Below are 23991 nucleotides of genomic sequence, written 5' to 3' on the forward strand. Positions count from 1 at the left end.
TTGATTGTGTGGCAGATACAATAATATGTAAATTTGTTAATCTGTTGTACATTTTGTGGATAATAAATAAATTATCAAATATGTGTGAGTGCAATAAGAATTTTATGGCATCCATTTTGGAATTGTTTTATTCCACTCACTCTCACTTGGGGGAATAAAACAATTTCCAAACTGGTTCCATAAATCATTTATCACCCTCGTGCTCATGTAATAATCTAAATTATTGTGCTTTCAGCTTTTTAATTTGTTTTGTTACCTTGCTACTTAGTGCTTTGCTGTGTGAATAACAGTAGAAAAGCTTGCCAAAGATCAGTGAAATATCTAGTTATTATGTAGTATTAGTGTTTTACACTATTGTTTATTGAAATCCCATGATGCTTATCCCTTGGCTTAAGTCTTCTTTTTAGTAGTGTTGGAAATCAGCTGGATTAATTTTCAGCCTCGATCATCGACTATAATTGGTTTGTTGCAACTGATCAACTTTCAATTATACAATCACTTAAAATTACATGAACATAATAAGGATTTAATTACTAAGGACCATGCCCCTATTGTGTTCACTAGGATTTAGACCCTACAAATGGCTCATTTTAACTTTTAATAACTATTTAATATCTGTTTATTTTATGTACATGTGAAAACAAACACCAAGCCGACATATTTACATCAATTCCATCATCTAAACTGGAGGAACAATTACAGTCAACATTTTCCCACACAAATCAATTATGGAGTTTCATAATCGATCATCAATCGGTAAAGCCAAAGTGATCAATTTGCAATTATAATCGATCATTGGAACATCACTACTTTGGGACTTGTAGGGGAATATTAAAAAAAATATATATATATATATATATAAAAATACATTGTCAGTTAAAAAAAAATCGAAAAGAAAAAAAAATCATGTAATGTCTAGTGATAAAGGTAGCTTGTCAAATTTAAATGTAAATCTGTTATTAATATTATGTTAAGTCACTGGGTATGATAATACATGTATTAGCTTAAAGGGACACACCCTAGTTATGGCTAGTTGTTAACCATTACGGCGTTGTTTTTCGCTATTAAACCCATTTTTTCACAAATAAAATTGCACTTTACTTATCGTTTATTCACCTGAAGTGTTTTTTGGTAATCCTGGTCTGAGAAAAAAACGTTGAGCAGACAAGGTTTAATCTATTTTTAGAGGGGATATTTCCATTTCAATGTCACAAACGTTGGTATACCACGTGACCGTTATCATTTTGGTTCGGTTTGTTTTCTCGTGCACGGTTCGCGCAATCAACATCCGATTTGTTGTTGTTCATTTGTGAGATTCTTCTTCACAGTTCGTGAACATTTTCAGTAACAATAAAGTTCAGACAAGTAAGTGTCTCAATACAAAACGTTACAAACCCTTAAAACCAATAATTTTGCTAAGTCCTACGATATCTGGAGAGGGGATACAACCAGGACAGAACAGTTGGAACAGTCCAGAAGAGGTGAAAAGAATGCACCCCAAGTCTGTGAAATTTGTCGTGACGTAGGCATTGTTGTGCTTCGAGCGACATCTACTGGTGACATCAGAATACAAACTTTCAAAATTATTTCAAGCAATTGGGACATGGGGATTCCCATGGTATTTATCGATATAAAACCTGCTTTTTCACTCCATTTGATAAAAACGTGATCTAAGTGTGTTACAGGTTTGTAGATTAACCAAATTATAATTTATTTTCGCTGGATGGAACTAGGGTGTGCGGCTTTAACACAGTTACATGAAAATCTGGTGTTGATACCTAATGATACTGGCTAAGTATTTTCAAAGTTATCTTAGTGCTACAATACCATAAAACCATCATAGCCTATGATGTCACTATGACACACGCCATAGCCTACAACTGTTTTATGATATCATAGTGTTACCGGTAAGATAGTTTAAAAAATCTGGGCCCTTGTTATGATGCTATTGGGAGGATAAATTTATATGAATATCCGGTCATGTGTTTAGAAAAAGAAATCTGGTCATTATTTATATTAGCTTATTTAGAATTAGTTTTAGAATATATATATTACATTATATTTAAGAAGTTTTACAACTCTTGTGACGGTATACAAATATATAAATATGGTGAGTTTTTTTCATCATACAAATATTTAAAGTATTTTATGACATATCAATGTCTGTGTAGAGATTTATTAATTAACATGCTGCATTATTGAGTATTTTTATATTTATCTTGCTAAATGTTTTTCTTATTTAACTACATTGTAGTTAGAATAAAATTCATTAAACAAATGTAATATTATACATATTTTTATGTAATTGTTCACATGCCATTCACAATTTTCAACATTTTTAATAGTGTATATTCTTCTCTTCTTTTTTTTTCTTTTTATTTTATCTCACTCTCCCACTTAAAAGTGAGCATCAAAAACGTTGATTTTGCAAGGACTATTTTTATCTACATTTTATTTACATTTTAATGCTCATAAAAATGTTGATAATGGGGAAAATATTTACACATAACAGAAAAATACACTGAGAATTTTTAAAAAGAGAACACTTGGTATTTGATACCAAATTTAATTCACTAGTAGCGTGGTAATGTCTGTATAAACTACAAACTAATGAGGATTGAATGTCAGTTCTGTTGGACTGCCAGTAACAAGGTTCACTTCATGACACTCATTTTTGTTTTATCCCACTGCCATCTTTCCTTTGACTTCTTTGAATTCCATCTGATTTCTTCCCGATCTGACAACTCCTCCTATCTTTCAACTTCTTTCGCTGTCCACCTCCACATCCCAGACCTGGTCTCTACAACCGCGACAGGTGCTTGTCTCTTGTGGTTATCCGTGCCACACACCTGCCATTCCCCATCAGCTTTTAGCTGTGGGCTTATTCTGACCACTTTGGGGAGTGTTGAGTACCTGTAGTTACATGTACTTCTGGTATTGTTAACAAGCACTTGTAACCACCTACTATGCTTCCCTACTACTGGTGGTGAAAATGTAGAATTATATCACTATCTAGTCATCATATATTGTCTCCCGTATAAATTAATATTATATTGGATTATGACTTCCAGGGAAAGCATATCAGAGGCTATGTACATGTATGTGTATTACATATCATAATGAAGAGACTGTGGCATATCGGAGGCTATGTATGTGTATTACATATCATAATGAAAAGACTGTGGCATATTATTATTAACACATTTGTGGATTTTAGGGGGTGAAATTAGGTACACAGTGGACCCATTTTTGATTAGTTTTTACCCATCCCAACCAGTGGTCCATGACTAGTATATCAAAGGTAATGGTATGTGCTGTCCTGTCTGTGTGAGACTGTATATAAAAGATTCCTTACTGCTAATATAAATATATAGCAGGTTTTAGGACTACATGTATGTGGGAGCAGGACGTAACCCAGTGGTAAAGCGCTCGCTTGATGTGCGGTCGGTTTGGGATTGATACCCGTCAGTGGGCCCATTGGGCTATTTCTCGTTCTAGACAGTGCACCACGACTGGTACATCAAAGGCCATGGTATGTGCTATCCTGTCTGTGGGATGGTGCATATATAAAAGATATTTTGGTACTAATAGAAAAAATGTAGCATGTTTCCTCTCTAAGACTATATGTCAAAATACTGACCAAATGTTTGACATCCAATAGCTGATGATTAATAAATCAATGTGTTCTAGTGGTGTCGTTAAACAAAACAAACAGACTTTAACATTTATGTGTTAAAAATGACCAAATGTTTGACACCGAGTAGCTGAAAATTAACAAATCAATGAGCTTTAGTGATATTGTTAAACAAAACAAAATTTAATATTTTAAACTTTTCTTGCTTATTTAGTTTTATTTAGTATTTGATTTATATATGCAATAAAATAATGTAGTTTTTGTTTCACACTAGCAATGACATAGGTATGTATCTGGAACAATGACATATGTATCTGGAACAATGACATATATGTATCTGGAACAATTTAAGCCTAATACATGTGGCTATGTGTTGTCACTGTAACATGTTCAATATGAAATTGCTAACCTGCCAGAATAAAGCAGGGATTATTAATATTTTAAAGTATTTTAGTGTGAAGAACCTCACAAAGTATCTAGTATTCTTTAAACATGTTATTTAATAGTCAAAGACATGATTTTGTTAGGTGGGGGTTTTGTATTGTGTACATGTATTGTATGTCTTGATTTTAGAGACAGAATTGTATTTTGCTACATGGTATTTTAAGGTGTTTATGAATTATGATTGTACATCCTTATACAAGTACAATGTAGTATCTAAAAAGTGTTATGATGAAAAAAAGAAGAAAAGTTTGTTTCTTTTAACGACAGCACTAGAGCACATTCATTTAATAATTTTCGGCTATTGGATGTGAAACATATGATCATTTTGACACAATCATAGAGATGAAACCTGCTACATTTTTTTCATTAGTTGCAAGGGATCTTTTATAGGCACCATCACACAGACAGGATAGCACATACTATGGTCTTTGATATACCAGTCGTTATGCACTGGTTGACCGGCCTCGGTGGTGTCTGGTGTAAACCACTTGCACCGACTAGTGATCCATACATGTGTAACTGGTTCAACAAAGGCCATGGTTTGTGCTATCCTGCCTGTGGGAAGTGCAAATAAAAGATCCCTTGCTGCTAATCGGAAAAAGTAGTCTATGTAGTGACAACAGTGGGTTTCCTTTCAAAATCTGTGTGGTCCTTAACCATATGTCTGACGCCATATAACCGTAAATAAAATGTGTTGAGTGCGTCGTTAAAACATTTCTTTCTTTCTTTTTGATGCACTGGTTAGAGCGAGAGTGTTATGATGAGTTTACATTTATGATAATTTTTTTATGTTAGCTACAAGCATGTACAACTCCTACAATCAAATTAATTTAAAGGTATTTCACCCTCACCAGAAAGGTCGTCTTTTTTTTTTTCTCAAGAAAATTGTGGATAATCTACATTAATCTACTCACCAGTATTTCACCAAAACAGTATAAACATTTTTAGATGTGTAATAGAAACTAAAACCGTATCTCTGCACAAGGCTGATTCCAAGAAAAGTGACTCCTCTTCCCAGCCTTGACTCGCATGTCTATGGAGGAGAGCTGATACTGACTACAATATGTCTACCTGCAAGAGGACTGCCACTATACCTGTAGTCCTGCAGAGTCTGTTTATCCTAGTAGCACATGTAGCACGTAATGTGTACATTTATTTTCCCCAGGTCAGGTTTCTCCTTTCCCCAAGGGGGTTGCAAAATATATATCCTGGGAAGGGAGACCACTGTTATTTGTGCTACATGCCCCGCGGATCTTTAAACTGGTTCTGCCTGTAGGAGGATGGCCACTTTATAGTGCACTACAATATAGGCACCAAAAATAGTTCTAAAGCTTCTGTAAAGATGGTCAGTTGGAATGCACACACACAGATGCACAAATAATATTTCAAGTATGGAACTGTAAATACAGTAAAGTACTCCTATAACGAACCAAAAGCGACCATGATACCTGTAGTTAGTTCATTACAGCAGTAGTTGGTTGTACACATTTACATAATTTGGTTATTAATGTATAGGGAGATAAAACAAGACTTTACGATCAGTTCGTACTATGCAGTAGTTTGTTCTAAGCATGTTCGTTGTAAAGGTACTTTACTGTACACACATTTTGATAAAATTATTATCAGGTGAACTACCTTTAATGAAAAGAATGAAAGATATTGTGTTACAAAACACCAGTAAGACGAGAATGAAGCTCGTTTTAAATTATAAATATGATATAGCATTTGAAACATATATGATGTCTCATTCAAAACCTTATAAATATGATATCCTATTCAAAACATTATGAATACAATATCCTAAACAGGATATTCTACCAGTAAATATGATATTCCATACAGGACTTTTTAAATATGATATGTCATACAAAACTTAAAGGCGCAGACCCTAGTTTTAACCCGTAAAAAATGGACACTAAGTTTAGTTAATTTACAAACCTGTAACTCATTTGGATAAAGTTACAATAGAGTGAAAGAAGAGTCTGTGACGTTGAAACCGGGAAATATCCTTAAAAATAGACTAGAACTCGAATCAATAACCACTACTTCTCAGACGCACATGCTTTTTTTAAAATATGAAAAATGCATTTTTTGGTATTAGAAACACCAGGATGACCAGAAACACTTCAGTTGTATGGAAATGGATAATCTAAAGAATATAATATACCGGTAAGTAATGTTTGATTTCACTGATCATAAACGCCTCTAATAGTAAAAAATATGCTGTAGTGTTTAAAAACTAGGGCCTAGCTGTCCCTTTAAAAAAATGTATGATAGCCTATAAAAAAAACATTGTACATATGATAACCCATACAAAATACTATAAATAAGACGTACCATAATGACCAGTTTCACTGCAGGGTGTGTTACCATGGTGTTATGTTACAAGTATATACTGCCAGTATGCTCGGTGTAAATAATGGTAAATGAGGGCAAGGCTAACAGAACCATTTCACACTTTAATAGTTTATGCTTTAGCATCATATGTAGAAATGAGGGCAAGGGTTAAAACTATGTCATACATGCATTTATAATTCACCAGGGTTTATATTTGCTGTATGCTGTATTTCATTTTGTTCAATATTTTTGTTCTATTGAGGAACATGTTTTAGATTATTGGTGTTCAGTTCTGTTGAATGTGAACATGTATGTTACAGTCTGTATAGTATTTTCAGTTAGAAGAGCTTTTTCAGTATGTTAAGGTTTATGTTTCAGCTTGTCATTACTGGTGTTAGTCAGAGATATGTGTTTATGTTTTATTAAGTTTTATGTTAGTGTACCAGTGCTATAGTATTTGTTAACTGAAGGTTTCAGTTTCTTTGGTGACATTATTTCAGTTTGTTGGTGTTCAGTATTTTTTCAGTTTGCTTAGTTTATGATTTCAGTTTGTTGTTCAGCTTAAATGATTTCTGTTTATTGTTCAGTTTAATGTTTTTGTTTGTTGTTTAATGTTCAAATTTGTGGTTCAATTTAATGTTTCAGTTTGTTGTTCAGCTTAATGTTTCAGTTTGTTGTTCAGCTTAATGTTTCAGTTTGTTGTTCAGCTTACTGTTTCAGTTTGTTGTTCATCTTACTGTTTCAGTTTGTTGTTCAGCTTACTGTTTCAGTTTGATAGTGCTAGTATTTTGTTTGTCAGTCGGAGGAGCATATATCAGCCTGATTAGGGTTTTTAGTTTTAGTTTTTTGTGTTCATATAATTTTAGTGTGTAGTACCGGTATGAATTATGGTGATATTTAAAAAGAACTGCATTCAACCAACCATTTTTGTATCTTTATGGTTGAAGAAAGGTTGAATTGGGGCATTGTTTATGACTTGGATGGGATTACAGCAGATGATTTGTATTTTACTTTTTAATGTTTACCTAATGTAAATGTTAGATGATGAACCTTTTGTACATTAAGTTACGTTTGTTACCTAGATACACCAAACATTCCCTGATGTTTTTTGTGATATATGAAACCATTAAGTCAGTGAAATAAGTCTGATCTGATAAGAATCAAACTGAATTAAGCTCCACTAGGTTATTATACAGATGATAACAAAATGAGTTGCCACTTATCAAATACATGTCTTGAATGAAATAATTTTCACTCGTCATAAGACATACATTTGGTAAGTGGCAACTCATTTTGTTATCATCTGTATATAGTGAGTGATGATTATTTCATGAGAACATACATTGGACTATAACTGGTACCAAGTTTGTTATACCATTTATTAGCTCAGCTATTGTTTTTTCAAAATATGTTTCCATATCTATACATGTACATGCATATAGAAATGATAATGTCACTTTGTATTTTATTGACGGTCACAGATAATTGTCAAACCAATTTTCTGTTTATTCTGTTCAAAAAATCTTTTATGAATTCCATTAAAATAACATTTTATTACAAATTTAACAATAAAAACTAGTGCAAATGAAAACTTTTAAATTTTTGTGATGTCATTGTGCATGTTTGTCAAAATCATGATAATGCTATATTTAGTACCAACAAAGTCAGTGGTCTGAAGTGTCAAGATTGTCCAGTAACACATTTTATGTTACTCAAATGCATGGTAATTTCTTGAGAAAAAAAAGTATAATTTGTATTATGAGTTATGAGAACCCCGCTGGGTTCAATAAATTAGATTAATCCATGTGTATTAGTTTTAATGTAGGCATTTGGGTCACAGCAGAACCAAAAGAAAATACCATGAGTTTGTAACCATTTAAAAGTAATAATCATGTAAAACGTTTGAAATATAAAACATTTGGGATTCCTTTTAACTCAATTATTTATAATTTTGTTTGGGAGTAGGATGAAAAAATAAATGAAATTAGTTATTTCAGTCCAAGTATTACCTGATTTGACATACTGAAAAGTTCCTTTCATGCTTCCATGCATAGACGTTGGGGTTTTTAATGATGATTGATGTTGTTTTTATTGTGCACCTAAAAGTACTCATTTTGAGGTTTTCTTGTCATGGTATTTAATAATATGTTATTCAATGTTGTTTTAGATGTTTATTTTGTTAGAGCATTGGACATTAGTTTTAGATACTAGTCATTAGCTGTTTTGTTTTCAATGTGTTCAAGTTTGTGTGTGTTAAAACCACTGTAAAGCTAATGTGTTTGCTCATGTGAAGTTTTACCATCATTATTATAGTGCTTTTTACCTAACACTAGTCAGACTGGATACATCTTTGTCCTGTGTTTAATATTTGTTATGTGATCCAATTTTGGTATTTTAATGAAACTTGGTATGACATGTGAATGTTAAACAGGTTGCCCTTCTTTTACACGTCGTTGTTTTACAAGGGTTCTTGTATAGCAGGTTTCACTAGTTATATCATCATTGTTACAGACTGAACAACAGTTTCTGTATTGGATAGTCTATGTGAGTATTTCGGATTCTGCTATTCTTGTATACTCCAACTTGTTTGTTGTGTGTTGCTAATATATGTCACGGTGAGGTACATGTAATTGTCCATTCATTCATGCATGAGACCAGGTGTGATTATCAATTCATAATTACATGTAGCTCACATTTATAGGCCAAATTTATGGCAAACTGTTTACTGATATAATGAAGCTCCCCATTGTAATTTAATATATACTGATGGAAAGAAAGAAAGAAAAACATGGTATTGTAGAACAAATTTCATTCACGACTAGCATAGTAACTTGCATATAACATACAAAGATGTCATATAGGATGGAGTGTCAGTAATGTGAGATTGAATGTCAGTAACTTGGTCAACTTCCTGACACTGTAGATGAAACCTGTTCTGACACCCAATATCCGATGTGTATTTTTGTGCTGGGGTGTTGTTAAACATTCATTCATTCACTGTAGATGAGGAATTTGATTGCAGTCGCTGTATGTTGCTAACATAATTTATGTGATCCCTTAATATTTCTTTCAATCGGTATATACGGTTGGTGCCATTTTGGTTACATAAACATGTTCCAAATAATAGTAGCCTGGCTAGAGATTTTCATAGCTATCTTAGCGCTAAATCATGAAACCATCATAACTTACGATGGTTTTATGATATCGGGACCCAGTCTCAAATAGTAGTCAAATCTTTAATACTAGTCTGGTCAATCATTCACTTAAATAAAAAAAATAACAGCCTGTGTCATATATTCAAGTGTTTGCAGAATCTTCGTTGATTGAGTATGATGATTATGTAGCTTGTAATTAACTGTATATATTATTTTCAGATGGTATTCTTTTTTACCATTTAGTTGAACTGGGTCAATCAATGGATTTGTGTGATTCTGCTAGCAACTCAACAGTTATTTGCAGACATCATGGTTACCGTAACGAAAATTAATACCAAAGTAGCTGTTGTTTGAGAAACAGCGTTCATACACTTTTAACCGGTGGTGATGATATTACGTGTGACAGTTGTAATAATCAAATCTAGTAAAGTTTATGTATGTATGGTATTCGAACCTTTTAAAACATTTTATTGTATGTATCAGGAACAAGTGCAGCTAGTTGTTTTCTTTACTAACATTTGCTAGACTGGTTTTTATGCTACATATTAAAGAGAATGACACTGGGAAACCGTGAAAATAGTTTGCAAATGTTAGTGGAAAATGGCTTGCTGAATGTCGGCTAGTTAATGTCTTTACATATTTCAAAACCAAGATCTGTAACGTGTAATTCTGTAATAAACATGTGTATTTTGTAACTGAAATTATTATTTTAAAAATTAGCACCAAAATAATTAAAATGTTATACAGAGTGAAGGGTATAGCTTATTTACATACTGAGTATGTTATCATCTGTAAAGTATATATTACATTAAGAATGGCAGGGTCGAGATTTGTTTTTGACATGAGTGTGATTTTCAAAAGAACTACCTATTTATAACTAATTTTATATACAAATTTTATAATGTAATTGATACATGCATATACATTTTCCTACTGTTTACGTCATTTTGATGATAAAATTAAAATTGTTTTTTAAATACCTGTATCATATTTGAGTTTTCAAAAAACCCTACCCCCCCCCCCCCCCCCCCCCCCACCAACCCTTCCTGCCATTAATTTAGAATAAAATATGGGTTCTTTATCTTGACAATAAAATATTTTTCATTTTACTTTAGAATGTGCCAGTTTATTAATCAGTAAAACGTTTTTCTATTTTTCTTTTTTAAATTTAAAGTCGCATCCTACTGCTAGTAAAAGAAAATCATTTGCTAAAACTATTTTTATATCATTGAATGGTATTGCTAGTTACTTCACCTTTTTTCTTTTTCTTTTTCGTGCTATTATTATCTTGATATTCTTGTTAATGTGTCTGTGCGATTCATATATGGAAAATAACTGATTGATTGATCACTTGGAAGGTGAGATAAATGCTATGATGAGGTCTAATGTTTTGGAGTAGAAGTAAATCATTTTTCATATTTAGTCTCATTTTGCTTTAAATGCATACTCAACGAAAATAGATACACATCACAAATCACGCTATGGTATTGCATGTGAAAGATGTGTAGTAAATGAGACACGTTGTATGCTGAGGCCTGATGTGGAAGTCAAGAACTCATGATTCATTCATTCAGTACACTACATTTCATCTGAATTGATTACCAGGTTCGTCTCTTGTGTATTTGTTTTACATAATTCATTTCTTATCAGTAATGCTTTAACATTGTCCTTGTAATGAATTTATGCTATTTATGTGTTCATTAATCATTTACTAATACTATTTAGTGTTATAACGTGTATCTGCTTAGATTTCACTGGAATGAATGGAACTAACCGACAATATTTTTATTTCCGACAAAAAAACACAAAAACCCCCACAAAAAACCCAACAACAACAACCCCACACATACCAAAAACAAAACCCACAATGTTTGTTTGCATGGATACAAATATAATTAAATTTGTGTTACATTCATTACAACATAACGTCATCACATTGGTCCAGACGTAGCAAGAGGAGTTTGTTCATTTCTCGATGAACGTAAACATTACGTCATCAGGGAACGTCATATCTGATGATGTCATTTTATACGGGCAAGTCTTATTGAGCTTTATTGTTTATGGTCCAAAAATAATTCAAAATAAAGTATGAAATTTTAGTGTTATTATTAGCAAGTATGATTCAAATTTAATTATAAGTATTGTCTATTATTTCTTTTACATTCATCTGGATATGAACCAAAAAACATCATCCGTAAACTTCACACGCCGATTCACACGCTTTGCGGATGATTGTTCTTTTTTGGTCAATCCCCGATGAACGTAACAGAAATAACGGACAATCCTTAAGTATATATGAACTAGATGTTTAGCATGACAACATTAGTCCAAATTTACAAATATTAAACATGGTCCTAGTCATTATAACTTGATATACACATGACTATCTTGGTGAATACATGCATGTGAACAAATGGTTTCCTGTAAACCGTTCCAATCTGACGTCTGCCTGAGATGGATCATTTTGAATCATGGCATAGCGATATAGTGCATTAAAATACCCTGCTGTGTAGTCCTAGTATGCTTAAAGGAGCTCATACTTATAATATTTTAAAGCCAAAATTTAAAACGTTAGCAAAGTGTCCATTTATACTATTTACTATTGATGCTATGCTGTGCCCCGTTTATTGTATAGTCCGTCTTCAGCATTAGTGAGGCTTTAGAACCACCCAACTCCCTGTACTAACATTTATCATTAGGCAAGAAGTGGCCCATCATAGACCACAAGCAGCTTTTTAGAGTAGTGTTAAGTATTATCTTTTATTTTAAGTAGAAGACATATCAAAATATATACTAGTACGTTAGGGCTATTCCAGAATGTGTCATATTGGAGAGAGCCAGTACATGTAATTATAATTATTTCTTACACGTGCTTTGGTGAGAACGCCACGCCTTATTTATGATCTCACTTGGCAGTAACGTGTTATTGATTTTTAAAAATACGATTGACTGCTCCTATGTGACGATCCGGTCAGCGCAGCCATTTCATCCAATGAAATAAGCATGATCAAAATGGATTGCTCTGTAACATATAAGTAAACTGTAAGCATAAATGCTATAAATAGGTCTTAGTTGGGGGAGACATTAAAAAAAAAAATTAAACCTGGTTTTTGATGATGTTTAAGAAACGGAATACTACATTTGTATGTGTTAGGTATTATTTATATACCTTTCACTTTTCCTCAATTAGACATGTTTTGGAAAAAAAATTCGTATGATAATATATGATTTTTAACGGCCACCCGTGTATTATTATTTTTTTATTACATACCTGACTGGTCTGTCGCAATTTCCCCTCAATAAAGTAAATGCAGTTTTATTGTGTGGGTAAATAAATATTAATAATAATATTTAAAAAAACCTACTTTTTGCCTCCAAATGAAATTTATAAGATATTAAACAGCTTCCATTTCGTCTAATGCTTATGTCCCGAGTGAAATAATTTTTAGTTGTCACGAGCTTTAGGGACATAAACATGATACGAAATGGTAGTGTTTTATATCCTATTTATTATCCATAATCGATCTTAATTTTTATTACTCAAATCGTTTGGTTGATGTTCCTGTAAGGTTGTAGTGCGCCAATCGGATGACGTCACGAAGTGTAACGTCCCACTTGGCGTTCTAGTGGGACGTTTCACTTGGATATGCATCAAGATATTTGTAACCATATGGGTCATAAAACTTCTTATTAAAGAGCCCTTATTAACTTTTGGTGAGTATTGGTTGATGAACCTGATTGTATTTTGTAGAAATCAGAACCAGAACTTCTATACACACTGATAGTTCTCAATATAAGTGCCTTTGATCTTCACTGACATCGTGTTAATACCTTGCTGTAGGTGTTATGAGTTCCATTTCCATTATACTACATGTATTATCTTCTCATATCATATTTGGTGAGATAATGTATTTAAATATTTGTCCCCTACCGGTCCAACCGGAGTGGACTGTTGGTTTTTACTGCATCCGTCTGTCTGTCCACCTGTCCCGCATTCAGTTTTCCCAATTTTATTTTGCAATGCCTCAATATATTCAGCTGAAATTTTGTGTACAGCTTTATTATGTACTGTTAAAGATAAGTTTGACTTTTATGGCGATTTACCTATATATGACAAAGTAAGGGCCTTTGTACTTAAGACATCACTATTTTATTTTACGGACGTTGTTTTTGCAATGCCTCAATATATTGAGTTCAGATCTGTATATAGATGTATCATGTACTATTACAGATCAAGTTTAACTTCCATGGCGATTTACCCATCTTTTACAGAGTTATGGCCCTTGAACTTAGGAGATTTAGGAAATTTGTTGGGCTTGATAGGGGACATGTATTGCGTAATACTCTCACAATGCTTGTTATTATTATTATTATTATTAATAATAATAATTTAAAATAGATTATTATTCATCCTTGTTTAATGGCCAGTGATGACAGGTGACTTACAAGTCATGAAAATATGAAATAATTGTATATGTGTGTGTGTATCTATCCTTTTTATGTGTACCTCTCTTCTTTCTTTTCAGCTCTAATTAGAAATACTGTTAGGGTTGTTCTGGACTTGATCACATGGGATATGGGGGTGGGGAGGTGGCTGGTACCATAATCATTATTCCATGCTTGGTAAATCTTCCGCAGTTTTTTCTCTATACATGGTTTACATAAAAATGTATTTATGGGTGGTGGATATACTTATATATTACCCTCCCCCCCCCCCCCCCCTTTGTGAAACATTTTGGAACATTCCTTTAAAACTTATTTTAACTATCCTGAGTTTTAAACAAATATTTAGGCATCCAAATGTATATATTGACCTTTTTTGACAGTTTCTGGTTCGAGTGCATCCGCATTTTAATGGATGCTGACCAACGCGGAGTCCCTGCAACAGATCTGTAAAGCTGAACAGATTTCAACTTCTCCGATCTGTCCCATATCCGAAAGAGACTGTCTGTAACTTTGTTCCCATGAAACTTTTCTTTTGTCTGCATCGGTTTGTTACCGATGTTTTTGAAACCAAGCTTTACATAACTTGTTTGTCTCATGAGTTTGTTGACAAAATAAAAACTAAAAATATAATGTGGTTATATGTCGGATGTCTTATGATCTGTATTGTTTGTTGATCATATTAAATCTAACCTAGTTGAGTGGTAGCCTCTATAACTAAAGTACGTTTTCACGCCTGTAGATGTAGAAATAAATAGTGTATTGTTAATACTGTCAAAAGTGATATCTACTGTTTATTGTATAGTTAAGTTAATATTAGTAACCATGACGTTGTCATCGGTTACTTGTAAAAATTTTTTATGTAGTGACGTATTAGTCTTGTTAGTAGTGTTAAAGTATTCTTTAATTATTCTTCTTATTATTATTAGTTTTTTGTTTTAATCCTGCCATGACAGTACAATGCTTCGTATTTTGTTTCTTCTGTAAATTCAGTTTTTTTTGGTCACAGTAATAGATTGCGATGGCTTATTCGTTATAACTAATAGAGCTATGCTGTTATTTTGTTTTTTAAGTGTCCGTTTGTAACGTCCGTCTTATTTTAAATAAATATTTTTATTCACGAATGCTTTTAGTTGTTATTTTAATAGATTAAAGTTAAACCACATGGACCCAAATGGCTGCTATTTATTTGAACATAGCCCGAATACTCTGACTGTAAGAAAGCTAGATGGACATTTGGACGGCTATGACGCTATAATGAGAGCGTCATACCTGTCCATATGTCCGTCTAGCTTTCTTACAGCCGTACCGGCCTCGGTGGCGTCGTGGTTAGGCCATCGGTCTACAGGCTGGTAGGTAATGGGTTCGGATCCCAGTCAAGGCATGGGATTTTTAATCCAGATACTGACTAAACCCTGAGTGAGTGCTCAGCAAGGCTCATTGGGTAGGTGTAAACCACTTGCACCGACCAGTGATCCATAACTGGTTGAACAAAGGCCATGGTTTGTGCTGTCCTGCCTGTGGGAAGCGCAAATAAAAGATCCCTTGCTGCTAATCGGAAAGAGTAGCCCATGTAGTGGTGACAGCGGGTTTCCTCTCAAAATCTCTGTGGTCCGTAACCATACGCCATATAACCGTAAATAAATGTGTTGAGTGCGTCGTTAAATAAAATCTTTCTTTCTTTCTTTCTTTCTTTCTTTCTTTCTTACAGCCGTAGTACTCTGGCTAATTTGAACACTGGCGTAGCTAGAATTTTATATTTGGTGAGGAGGTACCAATAGTCATGAGTCAAGTTATTGGTCGTAGCGAAAGGAAACTGTATAATGTGGTCGGGGAAATAAGATTTTGGTGGGGGGGACATGTAACCCCCCTGTAGCTACGCATTTTAAATCTTTAAAAAAGGTTTTTAATTTTTCTCAACATTTTGGGTACGTCGCCATCAATCGAGAATCTACCACTGCCGATGGGTCCATTGGGCTATGTTTTTATGTTCCAGCTATAACTCCACATCTGGTGTAACAACGGCTGTTGTGTGTACTATATTATCCATGGATGGTGCATATACAAGATCCCTTGCTTCTAATAAAAAAGAGTAGCCCATAGAGTAGCACGAGTCACCTGCAGCCCTACCACATATTGATATTGATATGTGGGTAAGGCTAGAGGAAAGTCTATGTACTGCGTTGACAATTATCGACAAACAAATGGTTGCAAGGTACTGTGTCTAAAATAGATTTCCCCCCCTAAATCTGATGCCACAGAGATTTAGTTTGATTATTCTCGAGTCCAGTCATGACATTAAACTTACATGTTGTTAACCAGTACCAACGCTGCATGAAGTCTAGTACGTGGTGGTATTCCTGGTTATGCGCTCGCTTGATACGCGATCGGTCTGGGATCGATCCCCGTTGGTGGGCCCATTGAGCTATCTCTCGTCACAGCCAGTGTACCACGACTGGTATATCAAAGGCCGTGGTATGTGCTATTCTGTCTGGAATGGTGCATATAAAAGACCCCTTGCTACTAATGGAAACATGTAACGGGTTTCCTCTCTATGACTGTCAAAATTATCATATGTTTGACATCCAATAGCTGATGGTTAATAAATCAGTGTGCTCTAGTGGTGTCGTGTCGTTAAACAAAACACACTTTTCCTGTGCAAGAGGGATGAAATCGCCAGTGAAAGATCACGTTGGAAGTGGCTGTCCACCAATAGACGAGGCACCAGATAAGAGTGTCATGCAATCAACCGCTAGTTTGCCAAGTGCCCATTTGACTATATATTGTGTAGAGATACGGCCCTTAATTTAAAGGGACATTCCTGAGTTTGCTGCAATTGTTAAGGTGTTATCGATAAAAAGATACTTTTTAACGATTGTAATTACATATCAAATATATTTTTCTGCATAAAATACTGGAAGCTGTATAATAAAATTATGTGTTTCTGATTGTTCTAATATTTGTGCTAGGTTAAATTTTATTTTACTTCCTAAAAAAAAAAAATTCGTATGTACAAAATTATTTCAAGACCAAATCCAGTTTGGGCTTCTTACAAATATTAAGACGACCAGAAACACATTGAATATACAGACACTGATATTCTAAACAAGAAAATATATTTAATATGTAAGTTTAATCGTAGAACTATTTTATTTTTCGGAAACATCTTACAATGCAGTAAACTCAGGAATGTCCCTTTAACATGCATATCTTCTCTTTATTATTCTTGTTTTTGGTAGGTTTTTTTCTCTCATAAATCTAACAGACCACAGCTGGCTCTCTTTATGCATGCATGTAACATAACAACATGAGGAATCAATAGAAGATGAACCTTATGTCGCTGCGACATACAAACATTACTACCAGGACATTAAATATTGACGACGAGCAGACAAAGAAACTTGGCGTGCATGTACATAATCTAAAACATAAAAATACCTTTAATTCCCACATTAATTTACTTTTAGCTCATTAAAGGTGATCCTGGGTCCACGTGTGTGTGCAGTGATTTTCTAGAGGGGGCTACATGGGGTCCAGACTAGCGAGTAAAGTTTATTGGGGTGGGGGGGTCGAGTAATACTACCCCCCAAAAAATTATAATATTGAAAACAAAAAGAACATTTGCTTGAGTAGGGAGGGTTTTTGACCCTCAACCTCTGACCCTTCACACGCACATGTGGGTTCTGTTAAAAAATATATATATATTTTAAAAATCTGGCTTATTGAATACAGCCAATAGGAATTAACTTTATAAATGAAGTGTAAACTGATCTTCACTAATTCACTAAGGTGGACATGTCAAGTAAAATGTAATGGCGTCAAACTGAAGTTTAGTGATATTATAAACTAAGAGCATGACCATACTTAGAGTAGGAGCATGGGCATACCCCTCCCCCAATAAACTACCTTTTTGTTTAGCCGGGGGAAAACAACCTTATTTATAGTTAAAGGTTTGTTTTGTTTAACGACACCACTAAAGCACATTGATTAATTAATCATCGGCTATTGGATGTCAGGCATTTGGTAATTATGACTCGTGGTTATCAGAGGAAACCCGCTACATTTTTTCCTAATGCAGCAAGGGTTCTTTTATATGCACTTTTCCACTGACAGGAAAGCACATACCACGGCCTTTGACCAGTTGTGGAGCACTAGTTGAAACGAGAAAAAACCCCTCGAATCAGCTGAATGGAAGTACCTCAAGCGAGCACTCAACCGATTGAGATATAGTGTCGTGCAATTGATTCTTTCTTTCTTTTAAATTATTTCCGTGCTCATATGCAATTAAGGTTCAATCACGCTGTCTTGGGTACACACCTCATCTATCCGGGCTGTCTGTTCAGAACAATGGGTTAGTTGTTAGTTGTTACTGGTTAGTGAGAGAGAAGAGGGTGTACCCATTGAGTCGTTAAACTCGCTCTTGGCTTCGAACCCTGTACCTACCAGCCTTATGTCCGATGGGCTAACCATGACACCACCGAGGCCAGTAATTGATTCTAATTTGACTGACCCTCTCCCAGTTATTTTACGCTAGGTCAGATTTGTGAAAACATGACAGCACAACAAAAGGAAAGAAAAAATTATATGCTTAGTATATACATGTTGTTCAATAGCGTCTTCTGAACAATAAAACTACATTTGACATTAGCAATAATATCGTATGGGCTGTGTGGCGTTAAGTACATAATTATGAATTTATGAATAAAATATTAATATCTAAAAATCTATATACCATAAATTGTTTGCATTCAACCATAGACACATGCTGGCAGACATTGTAAAGACATCTCCCACGAGATATTTTATTGCGATGCTTTAGCAAATAATATACACGACAATAAACTTAGTAGTATTGTTCTTCTCAAACAGATCTGCCTGACATTGCATTAGAATCTCAACTCACGACTGCTGTTAGCAGAGGAGTGTAGTAGGTGTTTAGAGATGCCTCAATAAAGCCTGAAGTCTATTGTAGAGGAGTGTAGTAGGTGTTTAGAGATGCCTCATAGTAAAGCCTGACGTCTATTGTAGAGGAGTGTAGTAGGCGTTTAGAGATGCCTCATAGTAACGCCTGAAGTCTATTATAGAGGAGTGTAGTAGGTGTTTAGAGATGCTTCATAGTAAAGCCTGAAGTCTATTGTAGAGGAGTGTAGTAGGTGTTTAGAGATGCTTCGTAATAAAGCCTGAAGTCTATTGTAGAGGAGTGTAGTAGGTGTTTAGATATGCCTCATAATAAAGCCTGATATCTATTGTAGAGGAGTGTAGTAGGTGGTTAGAGATGCTTCGTAATAAAGCCTGACGTCTATTGTAGAGGAGTGCAGTAGGTGGTTAGAGATGCCTCATAATAAAGCCTGAAGTCTATTGTAGAGGAGTGTAGTAGGTGTTTAGAGATGCCTCATAATAAAGCCTGAAGTCTATTGTAGAGGAGTGTAGTAGGTGTTTAGAGATGCCTCATAATAAAGCCTGAAGTCTATTGTAGTGCAGTAGGTGGTTAGAGATGCCTCATAATAAAGCCTGATGTCTATTGTAGAGGAGTGCAGTAGGTGGTTAGAGATGCCTCATAATAAAGCCTGAAGTCTATTGTAGAGGAATGCAGTAGATGGTTAGAGATGCTTCATAATAAAGCCTGAAGTCTATTGTAGAGGAGTGTAGTAGGTGGTTAGAGATGCTTCATAGTAAAGCCTGAAGTCTATTGTAGAGGAGTGTAGTAGGTGGTTAGAGATGCCTCATAATAAAGCCTGATGTCTATTGTAGAGGAGTGTAGTAGGTGTTTAGAGATGCTTCATAATAAAGCCTGAAGTCTATTGTAGAGGAGTGTAGTAGGTGTTTAGAGATGCTTCATAATAAAGCCTGATGTCTATTGTAGAGGAGTGTAGTAGGTGTTTAGAGATGCTTCATAATAAAGCCTGATGTCTATTGTAGTGTAGTAGGTGGTTAGAGATGCCTCACTAAAGCCTGAAGTCTATTATAGAGGAGTGTAGTAGGTGTTTAGAGATGCCTCAATAAAGCCTGAAGTCTATTGTAGAGGAGTGTAGTAGGTGTTTAGAGATGCCTCATAGTAAAGCCTGACGTCTATTGTAGAGGAGTGTAGTAGGCGTTTAGAGATGCCTCATAGTAACGCCTGAAGTCTATTATAGAGGAGTGTAGTAGGTGTTTAGAGATGCTTCATAGTAAAGCCTGAAGTCTATTGTAGAGGAGTGTAGTAGGTGTTTAGAGATGCTTCGTAATAAAGCCTGAAGTCTATTGTAGAGGAGTGTAGTAGGTGTTTAGATATGCCTCATAATAAAGCCTGATATCTATTGTAGAGGAGTGTAGTAGGTGGTTAGAGATGCTTCGTAATAAAGCCTGACGTCTATTGTAGAGGAGTGCAGTAGGTGGTTAGAGATGCCTCATAATAAAGCCTGAAGTCTATTGTAGAGGAGTGTAGTAGGTGTTTAGAGATGCCTCATAATAAAGCCTGAAGTCTTATTGTAGAGGAGTGTAGTAGGTGTTTAGAGATGCCTCATAATAAAGCCTGAAGTCTATTGTAGTGTAGTAGGTGGTTAGAGATGCCTCATAATAAAGCCTGATGTCTATTGTAGAGGAGTGCAGTAGGTGGTTAGAGATGCCTCATAATAAAGCCTGAAGTCTATTGTAGAGGAATGCAGTAGATGGTTAGAGATGCTTCATAATAAAGCCTGACGTCTATTGTAGAGGAGTGTAGTAGGTGTTTAGAGATGCTTCATAATAAAGCCTGAAGTCTACTGTAGTGTAGTAGGTGGTTAGAGATGCCTCACTAAAGCCTGAAGTCTATTGTAGAGGAGTGTAGTAGGTGGTTAGAGATGCCTCATAATAAAGCCTGATGTCTATTGTAGAGGAGTGTAGTAGGTGTTTAGAGATGCTTCATAATAAAGCCTGAAGTCTATTGTAGAGGAGTGTAGTAGGTGTTTAGAGATGCTTCATAATAAAGCCTGAAGTCTATTGTAGAGGAATGTAGTAGGTGGTTAGAGATGCCTCATAATAAAGCCTGAAGTCTATTGTAGAGGAGTGTAGTAGGTGGTTAGAGATGCCTCATAATAAAGCCTGAAGTCTATTGTAGATGAGTGTAGTAGGTGTTTAGAGATGCCTCATAATAAAGCCTGAAGTCTATTGTAGAGGAGTGTAGTAGGTGTTTAGAGATGCCTCATAATAAAGCCTGATGTCTATTGTAGAGGAGTGTAGTAGGTGTTTAGAGATGCCTCATAGTAAAGCCTGAAGTCTATTGTAGAGGAGTGTAGTAGGTGTTTAGAGATGCTTCATAATAAAGCCTGATGTCTATTGTAGAGGAGTGTAGTAGGTGTTTAGAGATGCCTCATAATAAAGCCTGATGTCTATTGTAGAGGAGTGTAGTAGGTGGTTAGAGATGCCTCATAATAAAGCCTGAAGTCTATTGTAGAGGAGTGTAGTAGGTGGTTAGAGATGCCTCATAATAAAGCCTGATGTCTATTGTAGAGGAGTGTAGTAGGTGGTTAGAGATGCCTCATAATAAAGCCTGATGTCTATTGTAGAGGAGTGTAGTAGGTGTTTAGAGATGCCTCATAATAAAGCCTGATGTCTATTGTAGAGGAGTGTAGTAGGTGGTTAGAGATGCCTCATAATAAAGCCTGAAGTCTATTGTAGAGGAGTGTAGTAGGTGGTTAGAGATGCTTCACTAAAGCCTGATGTCTATTGTAGAGGAGTGTAGTAGGTGGTTAGAGATGCCTCATAATAAAGCCTGAAGTCTATTGTAGAGGAGTGTAGTAGGTGTTTAGAGATGCCTCGTAATAAAGAAAGAAAAATAAAGAAATGTATTATTTAACGACGTACTCAACACATTTTATTTACGGTTATATAGCGTCAGACATATGGTTAAGGACCACACAGATTTTGACAAGAAACCCGCTGTCGCCACTACATGGGCTACTCTTCCGATTAGCAGCAAGGGATCTTTTATTTGCGCTTGCCACAGGCAGGATAGCACAAACCATGGCCTTTGTTGAACCAGTTATGGATCACTGGTCGGTGCAAGTGGTTTACACATAACCATTGAGCCTTGCGGAGCACTCACTCAGGGTTTGGAGTCGGCATCTGGATGCCTCGTAAGAAAGCCTGAAGTCTATTGTAGAGGAGTTTATTAGGTGGTTAGAGATGCCTCATAATAAAGCCTGAAGTCTATTGTAGAGGAGTGTAGTAGGTTGTTAGAGATGCCTCAATAAAGCCTGAAGTCTATTGTAGAGGAGTGCGGTAGGTGGTTAGAGATGCCTCACTAAAGCCTGAAGTCCATTGTAGAGGAGGGTAGTAGGTGGTTAGAGATGCCTCATAATAAAGCCTGAAGTCTATTGTAGTGTAGTACGTGGTTAGAGATGCCTCACTAAAGCCTGAAGTCCATTGTAGAGGAGTGTAGTAGGTGGTTAGAGATGCCTCATAATAAAGCCTGAAGTCTATTGTAGTGTAGTACGTGGTTAGAGATGCCTCACTAAAGCCTGAAGTCTATTGTAGAGGAGTGTAGTAGGTGTTTAGAGATGCCTCATAATAAAGCCTGAAGTCTATTGTAGAGGAGTGTAGTAGGTGGTTAGAGATGCCTCATAATAAAGCCTGAAGTCTATTGTAGAGGAGTGTAGTAGGTGTTTAGAGATGCCTCACTAAAGCCTGATGTCTATTGTAGAGGAGTGTAGTAGGTGGTTAGAGATGCCTCATAATAAAGCCTGAAGTCTATTGTAGAGGAGTGTAGTAGGTGTTTAGAGATGCCTCGTAATAAAGAAAGAAAAATAAAGAAATGTATTATTTAACGACGTACTCAACACATTTTATTTACGGTTATATAGCGTCAGACATATGGTTAAGGACCACACAGATTTTGACAGGAAACCCGCTGTCGCCACTACATGGGCTACTCTTTCGATTAGCAGCAAGGGATCTTTTATTTGCGCTTCCCACAGGCAGGATAGCACAAACCATGGCCTTTGTTGAACCAGTTATGGATCACTGGTTGGTGCAAGTGGTTTACACATAACCATTGAGCCTTGCGGAGCACTCACTCAGGGTTTGGAGTCGGCATCTGGATGCCTCGTAATAAAGCCTGAAGTCTATTGTAGAGGAGTTTATTAGGTGGTTAGAGATGCCTCATAATAAAGCCAGAAGTCTATTGTAGAGGAGTGTAGTAGGTGGTTAGAGATGCCTCAATAAAGCCTGAAGTCTATTGTAGAGGAGTGCGGTAGGTGGTTAGAGATGCCTCATAATAAAGCCTGAAGTCTATTGTAGAGGAGTGCGGTAGGTGGTTAGAGATGCCTCACTAAAGCCTGAAGTCCATTGTAGAGGAGTGTAGTAGGTGTTTAGAGATGCCTCATAATAAAGCCTGAAGTCTATTGTAGAGGAGTGTAGTAGGTGGTTAGAGATGCCTCACTAAAGCCTGAAGTCTATTGTAGAGGAGTGTAGTAGGTGTTTAGAGATGCCTCATAATAAAGCCTGAAGTCTATTGTAGAGGAGTGTAGTAGGTGTTTAGATATGCTTCATAATAAAGCCTGAAGTCTACTGTAGTGTAGTAGGTGGTTAGAGATGCCTCACTAAAGCCTGAAGTCTATTGTAGAGGAGTGTAGTAGGTGGTTAGAGATGCCTCACTAAAGCCTGAAGTCTATTGTAGAGGAGTGTAGTAGGTGTTTAGAGATGCCTCATAATAAAGCCTGAAGTCTATTGTAGAGGAATGTAGGAGGTGTTTAGAGATGCCTCGTAATAAAGCCTGACGTCTATTGTAGAGGAGTGTCGTAGGTGTTTAGAGAACTGTTATCTCTTAACAACGCCTGAAGTAACCATGCAGTGAACACTCTCCGAAGTAGTCAGATTAAGTGTACAAAAGCTGTTGAGGAATTTGACTGATATGTGGCACTGATGGACACAGAGAGACAAGTTTATGTCGAGGTTTTAAAGACAATGATAGGGATGTGGAGGGTGAACACAAAATAAGTTGAAAGATAGGAGCTGCCTAAT

General features: G+C 35.5%; 1 long non-coding RNA gene across 1 annotated transcript; it reads left to right on the forward strand.

Moving 5' to 3' along the window:
* Positions 1-13121: 13121 nt before the first annotated feature.
* LOC121368024 lies at positions 13122-15133 on the forward strand. Its single transcript, XR_005957465.1, has 2 exons — positions 13122-13284; positions 14397-15133. It is a non-coding gene; the product is annotated as an uncharacterized LOC121368024 (long non-coding RNA).
* The last annotated feature ends 8858 nt before the right edge of the window (positions 15134-23991 follow it).

Source organism: Gigantopelta aegis, chromosome 3, assembly GCF_016097555.1.
Source record: "Gigantopelta aegis isolate Gae_Host chromosome 3, Gae_host_genome, whole genome shotgun sequence".
NCBI lineage: Eukaryota > Metazoa > Mollusca > Gastropoda > Neomphalida > Peltospiridae > Gigantopelta > Gigantopelta aegis.